The sequence below is a fragment of the Corapipo altera genome, unplaced genomic scaffold (genome assembly GCF_003945725.1).
Source record: "Corapipo altera isolate COAL_440 unplaced genomic scaffold, ASM394572v1 140b, whole genome shotgun sequence".
In the NCBI taxonomy this organism is placed as follows: Eukaryota; Metazoa; Chordata; class Aves; order Passeriformes; family Pipridae; genus Corapipo; species Corapipo altera.
In genome coordinates, this window is record NW_020884956.1 from 572,973 (window position 1) to 586,491 (window position 13,519).

Consider the following 13,519-nt stretch of genomic DNA (forward strand, 5'->3'; position numbering starts at 1 on the left):
GAGCTAAACTGGGCTGGGCTGAGCTGTGATGAACTGTGATGAGCTGAGCCGGGCTGAGCTGAGCTGAGCTGAGCCGGGCTGAGCTAAACCGGGCTGTGCCGGGCCAGCCCGAGCCGTGCCGCGCCGAGCTGAGCTAGGCCGGGCTGTGATGAGCTGAGCTGAGCTGGGCTCTGCCGTCCTGTCCTGTGCTGAGCTGGACCGCGCCGAGCTGGGCTCTGCTGAGCTGAGTTGGGCCGAGCCGAGCTGAGCCGAGCCCAGCTGAGCTGTGCCGGGGCCCGGGCGGTGCCGAGGCCCCGCTGTGGGGTCGGTGCCCCCGCGGTGGAGCAGGACGCACTGGCGGCCACTGCGGGCTCCATCCCCCCCGCTGGGCCGAGCCCGAGCAGTCCGCACCGGGAGCTCGTCCCAGGCCCCGGTGTCCCCGCGGGAGGCACAGCCCGGGCTCGGTGTCCCCGGGCCCCACGGGGAGTGCCCGGCACGGGATGGGCCGGTGCCCACGGGCATCGAAGTAGGTGGTGTTGTGTTGCTGCGCTGATTGGCATCTCCTAATTGCTCCCGGGCTGTTATTTAGCACCTGGTGGTGTTTTCCCATCTCGATCTAGCTGCCGTGTGGTTTGCCCCTCTGGGATGTCGTGAGATACAGAGAAAGCAATACCAGAGGCACCAAATAAAATTCAACAGTTCTCTTGACAACAGAAATCATGGCAAATTTCTAAATTTCATAGGTTGTTGGTTAATTTTCCTTTTCAAACTTACTATTACCCCTCTAAATGCTGGCAGATTCGGAGATATCTGGATCATAGACTTAAATATCATAAGATCATGCACCATTTCAAAGGTATGTTTGCTATTATAAAATACATCACCTTCTGTGGAGAAGAATTCTTTCTGCCCTTAGTATTTTCCAGACACTTTGGTTTACATCACCTTAGTTCTGCCTAAACAAGCATATGCAGTATAAATGCACACATACACACACGTGCTCAGGTCTCAAGCTGCTGCGTGTGCAGGGTGTGTTTGCGGCTCCCTGAATGGGAAATGCACACTTCAATCCACAGGTGCGTGTATTTGCAGTGGGCAGGTCTGAAAACCATGGCTTTATAAGGTAGGCTTTGAATAAGTTTTGAATAAGTCTAGCTGTGCAGACAGTGAAAACAATACTGTTGGAAAAGTGGGGGGTTTTAACACAGAGAGGAAAAGTACCAAGCCATGGTACTCCAGTTTAGGACATAGAACTGCTTGGGAAATGTTTTCTGTCTGCAAAAGACCTGAGGAGAATTAGATTTGTAAACACAGTTACAGAGCTCAGTAACATAGATATAATTATTTCTATTTGCCATTTTTATGGCTGGCTGATGTTGCGGAGGGGTTTTGGTTTTGTTTTCTAAAGCCCTGTGGAAAATAAACCACATTTGCAGAAGAATTCTGAGGGTTAGTCTGGACAAACAGTTTTACTCAGCTCATTTACCATGAAGATACTTTTCCTGGTCAGTCATCAAGCATTTGCTTTAACTTCTCTAAAGTTTTTCTGTTTCTCAGTTAAAACTGTTACATTTTCTGTGACAGTGACTCATCCATCTGTAGCTAGAGTGAAATTCCAGGTAAGCATTAAACATTATCCTTTGCACACAATAGTTAAGTAAGTGTGTGCTCTTAGCATGCTTTCCTAGGATTTTAGAGCACTTTGTGACCATTCATTCATTAATCCTCATCCAAGATAGCTCAAGAAAATAAAATGCAGACAAACTTATTCTCATAGAGTGTGATTATTTTAAGCATTAAAGCTCACACATAATTCCCTGCGTGTAAGACCTTTCCAGTGCCTGGCTGGGTGCTGTTACCAGGAACCATCACACAGTGTTTGTAGGATTTCTTTGGTTTTTTCCTGCCACAGTGTTACAGTAAAAATAGAATATGATGGAAGTGATCTAAAAAGTAAGCACAGAAATATATGGACAACTGGGATGTGGCATTGAAATACACCCTTTGCCTGCTCACATACAAGTTGTGTGAGAGGAGCAGTAGCTCTGGGGTCGGGTGTCAGGAGCAGGCTGGTCCCTGCTGGGATGGAGTCCTTCTCACTCTGATTCTGCACGTGTTCCTATAGCAACAGTCCACCTATTTGACTGTAGATAACACTGTAATAGTATCTTATTTTCATGCACATAGTCCAGTCTTTAAAGACTTTAGTCTTGGAAAAAAATTACACCGATATTCAGCATCTTCAAGTAATCTACAGCAATTCCCAGTCAGGGGCAGAAAGGCAATTGAGGAAATAGAAACTGTGGGAATGGAGTCAGAAGGTATAAACGGACGAGCCTCTTTGGGCAAATGTCCTTGTTTATTGCCCACTCAGTATGTTCCCTTAACACTTAAGAAAACATTAAGAAGTTGTCTGCAGCCTTCCACTTAGGGAGTGAAAACTTATTTTGTTGCCATGCAATGGTTTCTGTTGTGTCTGATTCCATTGTTTACAGGTGTTACCTTTGTCTTCATGAGCAATTATTTTTTTGTCCTAAAATAAAAACCCTACAGACTCTCTAGACTACAAGCCTCCACATTTAAAAATATGTTTTTCTGTAAACATTTGGTTCTTTGCCTCTATTTTCCTCATGGATAAGCCTTCACTGGATTTTTTTACTTCAGACTTGCACATTTCAGTTAAAAGTTCATTTTTCACACATGATGCTGCTGTGTAGTTTTTCACTCTGGTCCAACATCCATGCCTTTGAATTCTAGAGAAGCAATTAGTCATGTCTCTCCAGTGATTTAGCAGAGAGGAAAATAAATATATTTGTGTATTTATTCATATATATTTTTATATATATATTTATATATTCGACTGTTGGAAATAAAGAGGCCCCTTAGGTAAAAACACATAATTCTAGGCTCTGATGAGCACTGGAATGTATTTAAGGGCAAATGCACTGAATTATACCAAAATATACCTTTTCTTGGTAACTCAACCCTGTTCTCTCAACCTCAATTTGTTCAAAACTGGATAGAAAGCCTCTCTCAATATGATTACATTCTTTATGCTCACCAAGCAGATGGCATTCATTCAGGAATATCCCAGAAATGCAAAGTCTGTAATAGAGGTTTTCCATAATCTTATTATTGCAAACCTCCCTTCTCTTAACAGCATTTTGGTATTACAATAATTACTTTTTGTGTTCAGGACTGACTTGCACCAAGACCCAAATCCATTGTTAGAAATCTAAATTTTGCAGAGCTGAGGCTATTAAAGCTTCAGGAAGCAGAAGGATTGCCGAGATTTATTTCACAGGAATCTAGCTATATTTTAAAAAATAAAATGAAGAAAGAAAAAGCAATATGAATAGCTCTATTTGTTTGAAAACCTTATACTTCTTGAGCACAGAGTTTGGTTTTTTCAATATGATTTAATAATTTAAATGATAGAAGCTTGTCTATTAATAGATGATTTGTCAGGGGTAGCCTTTTTGACTAGGTGAGGAGAAAGGAGAGGAAACATTGCTTAGTGGTGATCCCTGTTTCAGTATCATACTGCTAATTCTAGCACTGACTCACTACAGCCTTGGAAAGCTGCAGCCCTTTTGTTCTAGCAAATACTAAGTAGAGAAAGGAACCAATCTGCTCTAATAGCAAACATCCATTTTATTGTCACACTGCCTGGAGTTCATTTGCAGGAAAAATCCAGTGCCTTTGTTCTTGCTCTCTGTGCAGCTAAAAAGTCTTGTAACTAAGTATTTCCAGTTTCTAGTTCTGCATCTTCCAGTACTTCTCCCCTTATTTGCAGTTATAAAAATATTAAAGTTATCTAGATATCTAGAGTTACTCATACTGGTTTCTGGAAATAGATGAACTCAGTTACATGGGCAGAATAAAGAGAATGATTCTGAAATGGAGGAGGCCAAAAAACCCCATAATAAACAGCTATTTCCTCCCCCACAAGTTCAGCAGGCTATTGGATGATAGAAAAGGGAATCAGGCTAACACAGAAGTCTTCGAGTGTCTGGAAAAACTAATATACCAAGGAGAGATATACATCATGTATATACACTAGAAAACTAATGAATTGATGATATATATGCTTTTACTAGATACCCAAGCTGTCACTTTTATAGGTGTTACATGCCATGCTTCTCTCCAGCTACAGCTGCCCCCATTTCCTCTACGGTTTTAAGGGGAGTGGGAGCTTTGGTACTTCATAACTGGTTTCGTCAAGGTAGAGGCTACATTAGTGGTTGCATTAGAGGCTGCCCTGAGACTTGAGTTCTTAATTGCCATATTTTCATTTCGTGCTGTTATCGGGAAGTTAAAATTTTTTAATCAGAAACTCTTAGCAAGCACTTTTAGAATCAGCCAGCTGCGTAGGTAAAGGTGTGCCCCTTTTTGCAAGTTCCACTTCTTGGGTGGTGTTCTGGTTAGTAGGCTGGGGTCTTCAGCAGTCACATAGCAGAGCCTTCTCTTTCCTAGCTATAAAATACTTGTTGATGATAAATTTATATTTTAATTAAACTCTTACTCAGCCTTTGCTGTCATGCTGTCAGGAATTTGTGCTTCAAGCCAAACCAGCTTGGGTTCTCTGATGCCAGTGTTTCCCTTTCACCAGATGACACTCTGATCTGAGAAGTGTACCATTACAGCAATGGCTTCTTGAGGAATTTGGAGGTACAGGGACATCTCATTACCCTCAGTAATCCTCTGTTGTCTTGTGACAATTCTTCTCTGCACATAAAAATACTAGTCTGTGCTATTTCATAATTTAACATATATCATCCTGTCTCTTCACTGTATTCCAGAGGACTGCTCAGAAGATGACCAACAGATTTGGGGTATATAAAGATGACCAGATATGCATTAGTGTTGAGTAGCCACAAGTCCTTTTGAAGTGAGTGAAGCAGCTGAGGTTACTATCTGTGACCTTCTATAGAAATATCAGAACATGGAATTAGAAGCTTTCTTGTAGGTATATGAGTTTGAAAATATTAAGTATGTCCGTGAAGAATGCCTGGTATGGGAGGAGGCTCTACATGTGTCACCTCAAGGTATTCAGATTTCTAGAAGATCATCTGGCAAAAAGAATGAGCACTATGTTCCTTTACAGGATTTTACAAATATGTGTTTGTGTTTGAGTGTTCTCTGGCTTTGCTCTGATGCCTCGTGATCCAATTAAAATTAGTATGGCCTTTGTTATGAATTTCTTATGGGCTTGGCTTGAGTTTTACCCGAGTTTGTTCAGAAATTGTACTGAACAATGCAAACTGCAAGTCTTCTGGTATCTACAGAACGTGACAGGGATTTGTTGGCTGCCACCGATCATTTCTGGGGTTTGCTGCCATGTGTGTGTAAAATGTTAGGTAAGATGAGGCTGCATAGCTAAAGATGAGTAAAAACAAAGTAGATAAATGGATTGAAAGCAAAATGCTATTTACTGTGTCAGTATACGTGCACATATAAAATCTGGTTCAAAAGAGACTTGTTAGGACTGAACAAGTCTGAGCGAGAATTAATGGCCCACACCTGGGAATAAGAGGTGAATTCTCAAGTATCCAGGTTTAGTAACTGCCACACCTGTCCTATATTCCCAAAAGCATAAATGAGGCCTGCAAGGATTTAGATAGCTTAGCTTCTGAATGCACAGTGCCATGGCTCTTTTCCAAGGCATCATCAGTCACCGCATGAAAATCCCCACCCATAATTACTAGGGCATTATTTGTCACAGGGTATGCTCTAGTGAAGAACTTCACGTTGTTCCTATGATATCAAGAAGAGTAAACAGTTTTAGGCATGAATTTTATTCAGACTTCAAAACGGTTCTTCAGAACAGAAGCCTAAAATAAATACCCTTCCAGAAAACAATGGAATTAGAGAGACATAACTTTGTTTATGGTCTCATGGTGGTGGGAGGATGAGGACACAAACTTCATTCTTATCAACGGCTTTATTGTTCCCTGCAGCCTTTATGACCTCTGAAATACCATAAAAAGCTCAATGAAGGGCCACTTGAAACGCAAAACTGAGAGTGTGGCACCTGGCAGAGGACACTCCACCTGATGGCTCACTCTGCCTTGCTTCTGTTCATAGAAGTGAATAGAAAATGAGTTATTTATGGTTGTATAAAATATATCTGTCCGTGACCTACTACTAACATTTTGGAGAATTTTGGACTAGATAATCAGTGACTGATACAGGTAAGTAGAGTCTCCTACAGAAAAGAAATAAGACCTTACCTCAGCAGTTCCATCCTCCTTCCAGGAAGTTCATTCTCTGCATTTGGTGAGTTAACTGTTTCTAATTCTTCTGCCTTCTGAAATGGAAGCCAATTCCGAAGAAACAGTGAGGCACAGCTCTCTGCTTTTTGGCTCTGCCAACCTTCAAACATAATACAGACTCCCAGAAGAACAAAGCAATTACATTTACACTTGCAGGCATCTGAGTATCTCTGTCATTGTGAACTTACAAGACACAAACTAGGTTTGTATTGAATATAAACACTGCAGCTAAATTTGTAGAAAAAGCCCCTTTCATAGTATGTTCCAGGGACAGCAGTGTAACTGGAGAAGGACTCATCTGGTTTTCTGTCCTCTCAGCAGTAACTAGATCAGATTTCCCTCTGATAGTGAGGAGAACCTTTGTGCTCCCTCCAACACTAGCATGTCCTTTGTGGTCATATTTGTGCACCTCACTGACCCTAAAAAGCAAATTGGCAAGTCTCTATATAGAGGGAAGTCTCCTTATGTGGGGTTTTCCTGCATCAGGCATGATTTATTTGATCAGAAGTTCTTACACAATTAAGACAGCAAGTGTAACTATCAGGAATCCTACCTGAGGAGGGAATTCAGGCTCGGTAATATTGCAACAGAGTTGATGTCAGTGATGGAGAGTGGAATGACCTGTCTGCAAAAATATGGGGCAAAAGAGAGTAACATGTGAAGGAAAAGTTGACCCTGCAGAGTGTTTTGCTGCAGACCCAATGTTTGCAGAACATACACGTTCGAAAGGGGACTTCACCATCCTAGAAACCTGCACAGCACACAGTGAACGTGGCAAAAGTCACAATCACTTGTCTGGGGGTTCCTCCAGGGGGTACAGGCTTTGCTTTTAAGTCACCTGCAGTCCTGGTGGAAATGTGGTTTGGCAGTTGGAGAAAAGGACTTTGCTTACCAGGAAATGAGATGCTTCGAGGTATGTTTGTTTATTTGTACTTTCACCTCCTGTCCTCTTTTTCCTCTCGTGTAAAGCCCCTTGACATTAAGGGGCTCAGCAGGTGGGACAAAGGGTGTAATGCACATGGTGGCCTTTTTCCTTCCTGTGAACAACATGAAGACAAGACTGAGTGCACACAGGTGTATGTGTACTCCTAGCAGGAATATGCACAAAGGTAACCAGAGCCAGAGAACTCCAGCTATGACAAACTTCCATACTGCTAACGTGGGATGTTGTGCTTTGCTGGTGCCATAAATAACTGGAAAACCTCAAGCACAAACACCAATGCCTTAAGTACCAGCAGTTTATAACAAAATATTTCGTTTGTGTGAACACTGGCTTAATGCAGAGACATTTATTCAACACCAGTGTATGGCATCAGTGGGGAATACTGCAGCACAGGCTGGAACAGCCCATGTGTCTTTGGCTTTCCTCACATGAAGGCACAGTACCCATGGCTGTAGTTCACAGACAGCTCTCAGACACCTCATGCTGTAGCAGCACTGGTAGCTGAGCTATGGGAAACTGAGGAGCTGCATGCTTTTAGATTTCTGAATGTTTTTTAATAGATTTCGGGAAAGATTTTCAGTAGGGTTAAAATTTGATACGTCACATATTCTGATACTCTGCCACCAGATGGATGTGATCAAAATATGCAGATCCAAGGACTTAGGGGTATTTCAGTGCTGCAAGGGAGATTTGACTGAGTAGCTCTTAGCCCACTGAAACAAATAGGCAAGGGGCACTGGGACAAAGTCTGGCTTCCTGAAGACTGAGTTTGCAGTTGATACGTCAGAAGATCTGAGCTCTACCTGCAGTGTTTCCCACAGTTTGAACATTTAGCCTTTCTTCTTAATAAGGACACATATATTTAGGGTTTGATTGCCTTCCATAAAACTCTGGCATCAATTTTTGCATATCCAGTGGAATCAGCAGCTGAGGTTGCATAGCTCTGTACAAGGGGCAACTGTAGTTAGGAGACCCACAGTGTTTTGAACTTCCATAAAAGAGAAGGAAATGGGAGCCTCAGACTTTCATCAGTGACATCCTGGGCTGGGTAAGTTTATTAATTAAGGAGAAAGTAATTCTCGTGTGGTCTAGATGATCTCTTGATGACTTGATGTAAATGTGAAATGTCAGTGATCCATAAGATCTGCACTTAGTTATATAAATACTTCCATCTACTAAACCTTTCTGAAAGGTCCCAGAAGATTCATGCTGGTGTGGGGTGGTCCCTTTTAAAATGGTTTTGTGCTGAATTACACTTTCCTGTCCTCTTTTGGCAGCTGAGTGTCAGATTGCAGATAACCAGCATGCATTCAGCCTTCCTATGCTATGGGTTCTGTGGCATGCAGGTTTTTCAATCACCGTCTTACTTTTAAAATCAGTATTAGTAAAATAAGATCAAGAATTGTAGCATTCAGCACTAAAACACGTTCCATGAATTCTTTTTAGAACCATACAATTAGAATTAGAAATCTGGAAATTTTGCCTGCCTTAAAGAATACAGGAGCTGTTTTTCTAAAATTAAATTTTACTTTGCCAAGTTAAATTACACTTCATATTTACCACATTTATGTCTTAAATGTGAGCAGCTTGTGTTGCTCATATTCCCTATTGATAGAATGCTGGTGTTTGTCAAGGAATGTAGGATTTATGCTCATATTAATATATGACATGTAATTTGATTAAAATTAATATCTAGTTTAATTGTTTAGGCCTGATAGAATTATTCAAAGTGAATAATTTAGAATCCAAAAGCTTATTCCCATTTCCTATCTTTAATTACAGCAGAAGGAAAAAAAAAATAGACATTTTTGCAGCATGGGAGCCCATTTCACAGTTGGTTCATTTTTTACTTAGAAACACAAGTCGTTTGCAAGGAGTTTTTCTTTGGAATTAGAAATCTCTGAGCCCTGGGCTCTTGCTGAATGATCAGCCTTGATTACACTTAGCTCCACTACTGACTATAGAGCCAGGTAAGTCATATGACATTGTTGCTCCCTCCTATCTGAAGGGCAGTGCCTTTTCAGCATTGTTTATGAGGATTTAGATACCCAAATACCTTGCAAACAACATAGCACTGCCAGTGGATTTTTACTTTTTGAAATACTATTGCAGACAAAATACTTTTACACTTCCATAAAATGAATAAGAAAGATACTGGCTTCCATCAAAGGAAGTCCTCTGATTTTATTCATATGAATTCTGATAATATTTTTTTAAAGCACTCTGTAGCTCAGCTGTCAGCCACATTTAAGCACTAAGCAGAAAGAATGGTTTGTTCCGAGCATCATCTCTTGAAGTAGCCAGTCCTGTTTTCCTCTAAAACTTTGAAATGTCCCTGTCACCTCACAACTTTAGATTCTTGATTTTTATGTGTCTGGGATCCCTTCAGGAAAAAACGACTGATTGTTTGACTCACCTGCTTTGTGATTAACTCTTATTTCACTTAAGATTAAGACTTGTTTTGTCTGAAGTGTGAGACTCCAGATTGAACAAAACAATGTAAATGTGAAGGTCTTGGGGAACTCACGCAGTGGTGAGTAACATCTGATTTTTATGAACAGGACTGAGGTACTGAATGTTACTGTGTGCAACTGCTCTTTCTACGAAGGCTTAGAAGGCAGAATAGGTGTTACCCAGCAGGCAGAAGTGGCAGGTTCTTTCTCTGGAGGTTTTCAAGTGACCTTTGGAACGCTGGCAGGAAATGAAGGGCCATATCTCACCTCACCTGCCAGTGGTTGCAGGAGAGCTGGTGCTGCACAGTGAGTCCTTGTGCAGGGTCAGTCACCCTGCGGGGTCGGTGGGATGCAGATGGGAACTTCAACACTGTGTGCCAGCTCCTAAGTGTAAGCTGCCTCCTCTCTGTGCAGTGCTTATTCCTAGGAGAGACAGGGAAATTCTGCTGCCAGAAGTGTCACTATGATTAGCCTGACACTGATAACAAAGCTGCCATTCTCTTCAAGCTGACATTGCCTCTGACTTGATTTCTTCCTCCACGTGCCTGTTGTTCCCCAGTGCTGGTGGTTGCTTTCATCACGGTTTGGATTCATTGGTGGTGTCACCAAGAGCTTCCTTGTGACTCCCTTTCCTCTCGCTGCCATGGACATTTTTCATTTAGTAGGCCAACTCCTGCTTAGATTACTCATGCCAGTAATCCCTGGGCTGGCAGTGGGATAATCAGAGAAAGCTGAGTTTAGTTCAACAGGGAGGTCAAATTTTCAGATACAAGACAGCACCCACACTGAGCAGTAAAAGTGCTTTCTCTTAGTATACAGTCAACATTTATAAAACCTAACATCTTAAAATATGAGTCGAGTGTGTTCTCAAAGCCTTCTGCCAATGAAATCAAATGTCGTACGACATTTTTAAAAGAAGGGTTGCACCAAAGGTGTACTACCTTTGTATTTCCAGGTCTTAGTCCTTAATTCCACAGATCCTTTGAGCAGGTTGGCAATCAAAAACTGTGAGCTACTGCGTGGTGAGGTTATCCCAGCATCTGACTTGTGAATCACACGATGGCTTCACTGTGAGAGAAGTGGATAAAGCTCACCAGATCCTTGAGTTCTCTGAGAGGTCTCCTGCTGAAGTCTGCCATGGATCCAGCACCTGTGAAACGACAGCATGATGCTCTCAGATCCACTCTGTGCTACAGAACATAACCTTTTACCACATTTTTACTCTTTAATTTTGATCCTTGTAACAATCTCCCCTAAAGGGGAGTAAGTTGATTGAGAACATAGAAATTAGTCCATGTCAAGGACTAAGTTTTGTGTTAAGAAATGTAATGACTATTTTTATAAGCTGGTCTTCCTTTCAAGTCCCATTGCTCTCACTTCTCATATCTTGTTCTTCTGATTGTACATTCTTCGTGTAGCAAAGCATCTCTTTCTATACTTCTGGAAAATACTTAACATATTTTGGTATTTCTGTCATATAAATATTTTATTTTTGCAGATACAAAATAATCTCTGCAGTGCAAACTACTTATGAAGAGTGAAGAAGCCTGAGCTGTGCTGTCTCATCTTCTTTTTGAAAGTCTTTTGAGGTCAGCAAAATGAAACATCTAAGTCAGTGGCAGGATTCTTCATTACTTAAACAACCTTCTCAAAATGTATTAGCCCAGCTTTGTAGATGCACTTTCTGGAAACCAGATGGTTTCAGATTGACTGTAGACTGCCAAAATTATGCTTAAAAACTACCTTTTACATTAAAAGGGTATGAATAATATTGCAGAAGGGCTACGTGAATATTTTCAAAGGATTAATGCACAGTCATATATAAAAGACACACACGTATAAAGAGACAAACAAGGGTATTTTCTTCTTTGTTATTCAGTGTTACCTTGCAGTTCACATAGGCATTAAATCTCCCTTTTTTGGATTACCTCTTGTGTGATGCCATGAAAAGCAGCCAGCCAGAGTCTAGGAGCTATAATCATCAGAGAATATTTTGAGAACACTTCCCTAAAAGCAGAGTTGGGACCTGAGTTTGGGGTATGATAACTACCCTATTAGTTATCATTACTGTTCTGCTGCACAATTTGTATGCCAGCTAAGGGATCACCAGTTCCTACTCAGATCAATGAGAGCCTTCAATTCAGTAGGCTGGGGCCAGGGTCTAGAAAAAAGTAAGCTGTATTTTCTATATGCACCCTTAAGCATACAATGGCAAAAAAAAAAAATCAAAAAGAATGACATTTTCTTGGCAGAAATAAATTTATTTTGGATAAAAAACTGATTTAACTTTTTCCATTGAGAAAAACCCAACAACTAGGAACTGTATGAAAGGGTTTAGTTTGTAGGAAAGCAGCAGTCAAACTTTGTCATGCACACTGGTGGTGATATTAGCTCAGCACATAGGACAGATGAAATTCTCAGCTTTGCTACATGTTTCTTATATTGCCTCAGCAAGTCATCCCATCTCACAGCTCTTGAGCTGTGAAATAGAGAGAAATAACACTGCTCCATCATCCAGGGAGGGGGAACATGAATGAATTAAAGATAATGAGCCATTCATGATGAGGGAAATCATTGAAGTTTGTAAGGTACACAGAAGATTGGAAAGTAAATTCAGGTCTTATCATTTAGTCAGAGGTAAAAGACTAGAGAGAGAGAGAATGGGTGATTTGTGGATAGGCCAAATACTGGGCAAAGGGATAACTGATGCCTACCAGCAGGGGAACTGCAAACATTTGTGCAAGTCTTGAGGCAAAGGTGATGGCAGAAGAAACCAGTACACTGAGAGGTGAGGAGCAGGACTATAATTTTAATTTTTTTTTTTTTTGTGGTGGTGGTGGTATTTCAGCTGTATGTTCTTTGGAACAGGACTTAATCCTGTATCTGAAAAGCATTTGGAATATTTTGGGCACCGTGGATACAGTCAATGAAATATGATCCTAACTATAAGAAAGGGACTGTGTATGCAATGGCTTATTAACCCTGCAAACATTGTGAATGGATAAGACACCACTTCAGAGACTGATTGTACAAGATTACAGGTGACAAGCTGGAAAGAGGTGGGGCTCTGAGCTCATTTGAATGGAGGTGAGCAGTAATCAGGCAAATGGAAGTGGAAAGATGCTCCTCGTCATCCAGCTTGGGAATTGCAAAGGACTGAGCTCTCAGGAGAAGAGCCAGAAGTTAGTAGAGCTTAGGATGTGGTCACAGACAAGGGGAATGGCACAAAAAAGGAAGAAGAACATAGCGCGGATTTGAGTTGGTTCATTTGGAGTTGTAAACAGTGTTTCTCCAAAGGAGAAAAGCTGTAATGATAAATCATTAAATCATCTCTTGTTGGACTAAAATGCACATAAAAAAATGATAAGCAGTCCCCAGCTGCCTTTCCCAGCTGAATGGAAGGTTCTGGTTGACTTATCATACAATGCTGCATACCGATCTACTGGCCTCCAAGGCTTTGGCATATAAAGTCTTTTCCCTTGAAAATTGTCATATGTGGCAGCTTTTATGTGCAGTATCATGTTTCGCCTCCCTGGGGCAGAAAACACAGGAGAGGGGAGATGTTTGTGTTTCAGTAACACCACAAGTAAGACTGTATATTGCCAGCTCTTTATTTGCGCAGGAAGCCACTGCTGCTCCGTCCCTGCCTGCTCCCCTGGGGCACTCAGGGCACAGCACTGCACCCAGCTGAGGATAATGTCCCTTTGTCACTCCTAGGACAGTTGTCCTGTCCTTTCTGCTCACAGTGTCCATCTCTGCCCCAGCCAAATCGGTCTCCTTTCCCCCCACCCCTCCTGCAGGTGGGAGAGAGGAGAGGCCGGGCGTTGCTGCCGTTCACCCCAAGAGGTTTTGTGTGCAGACTCCTGCCT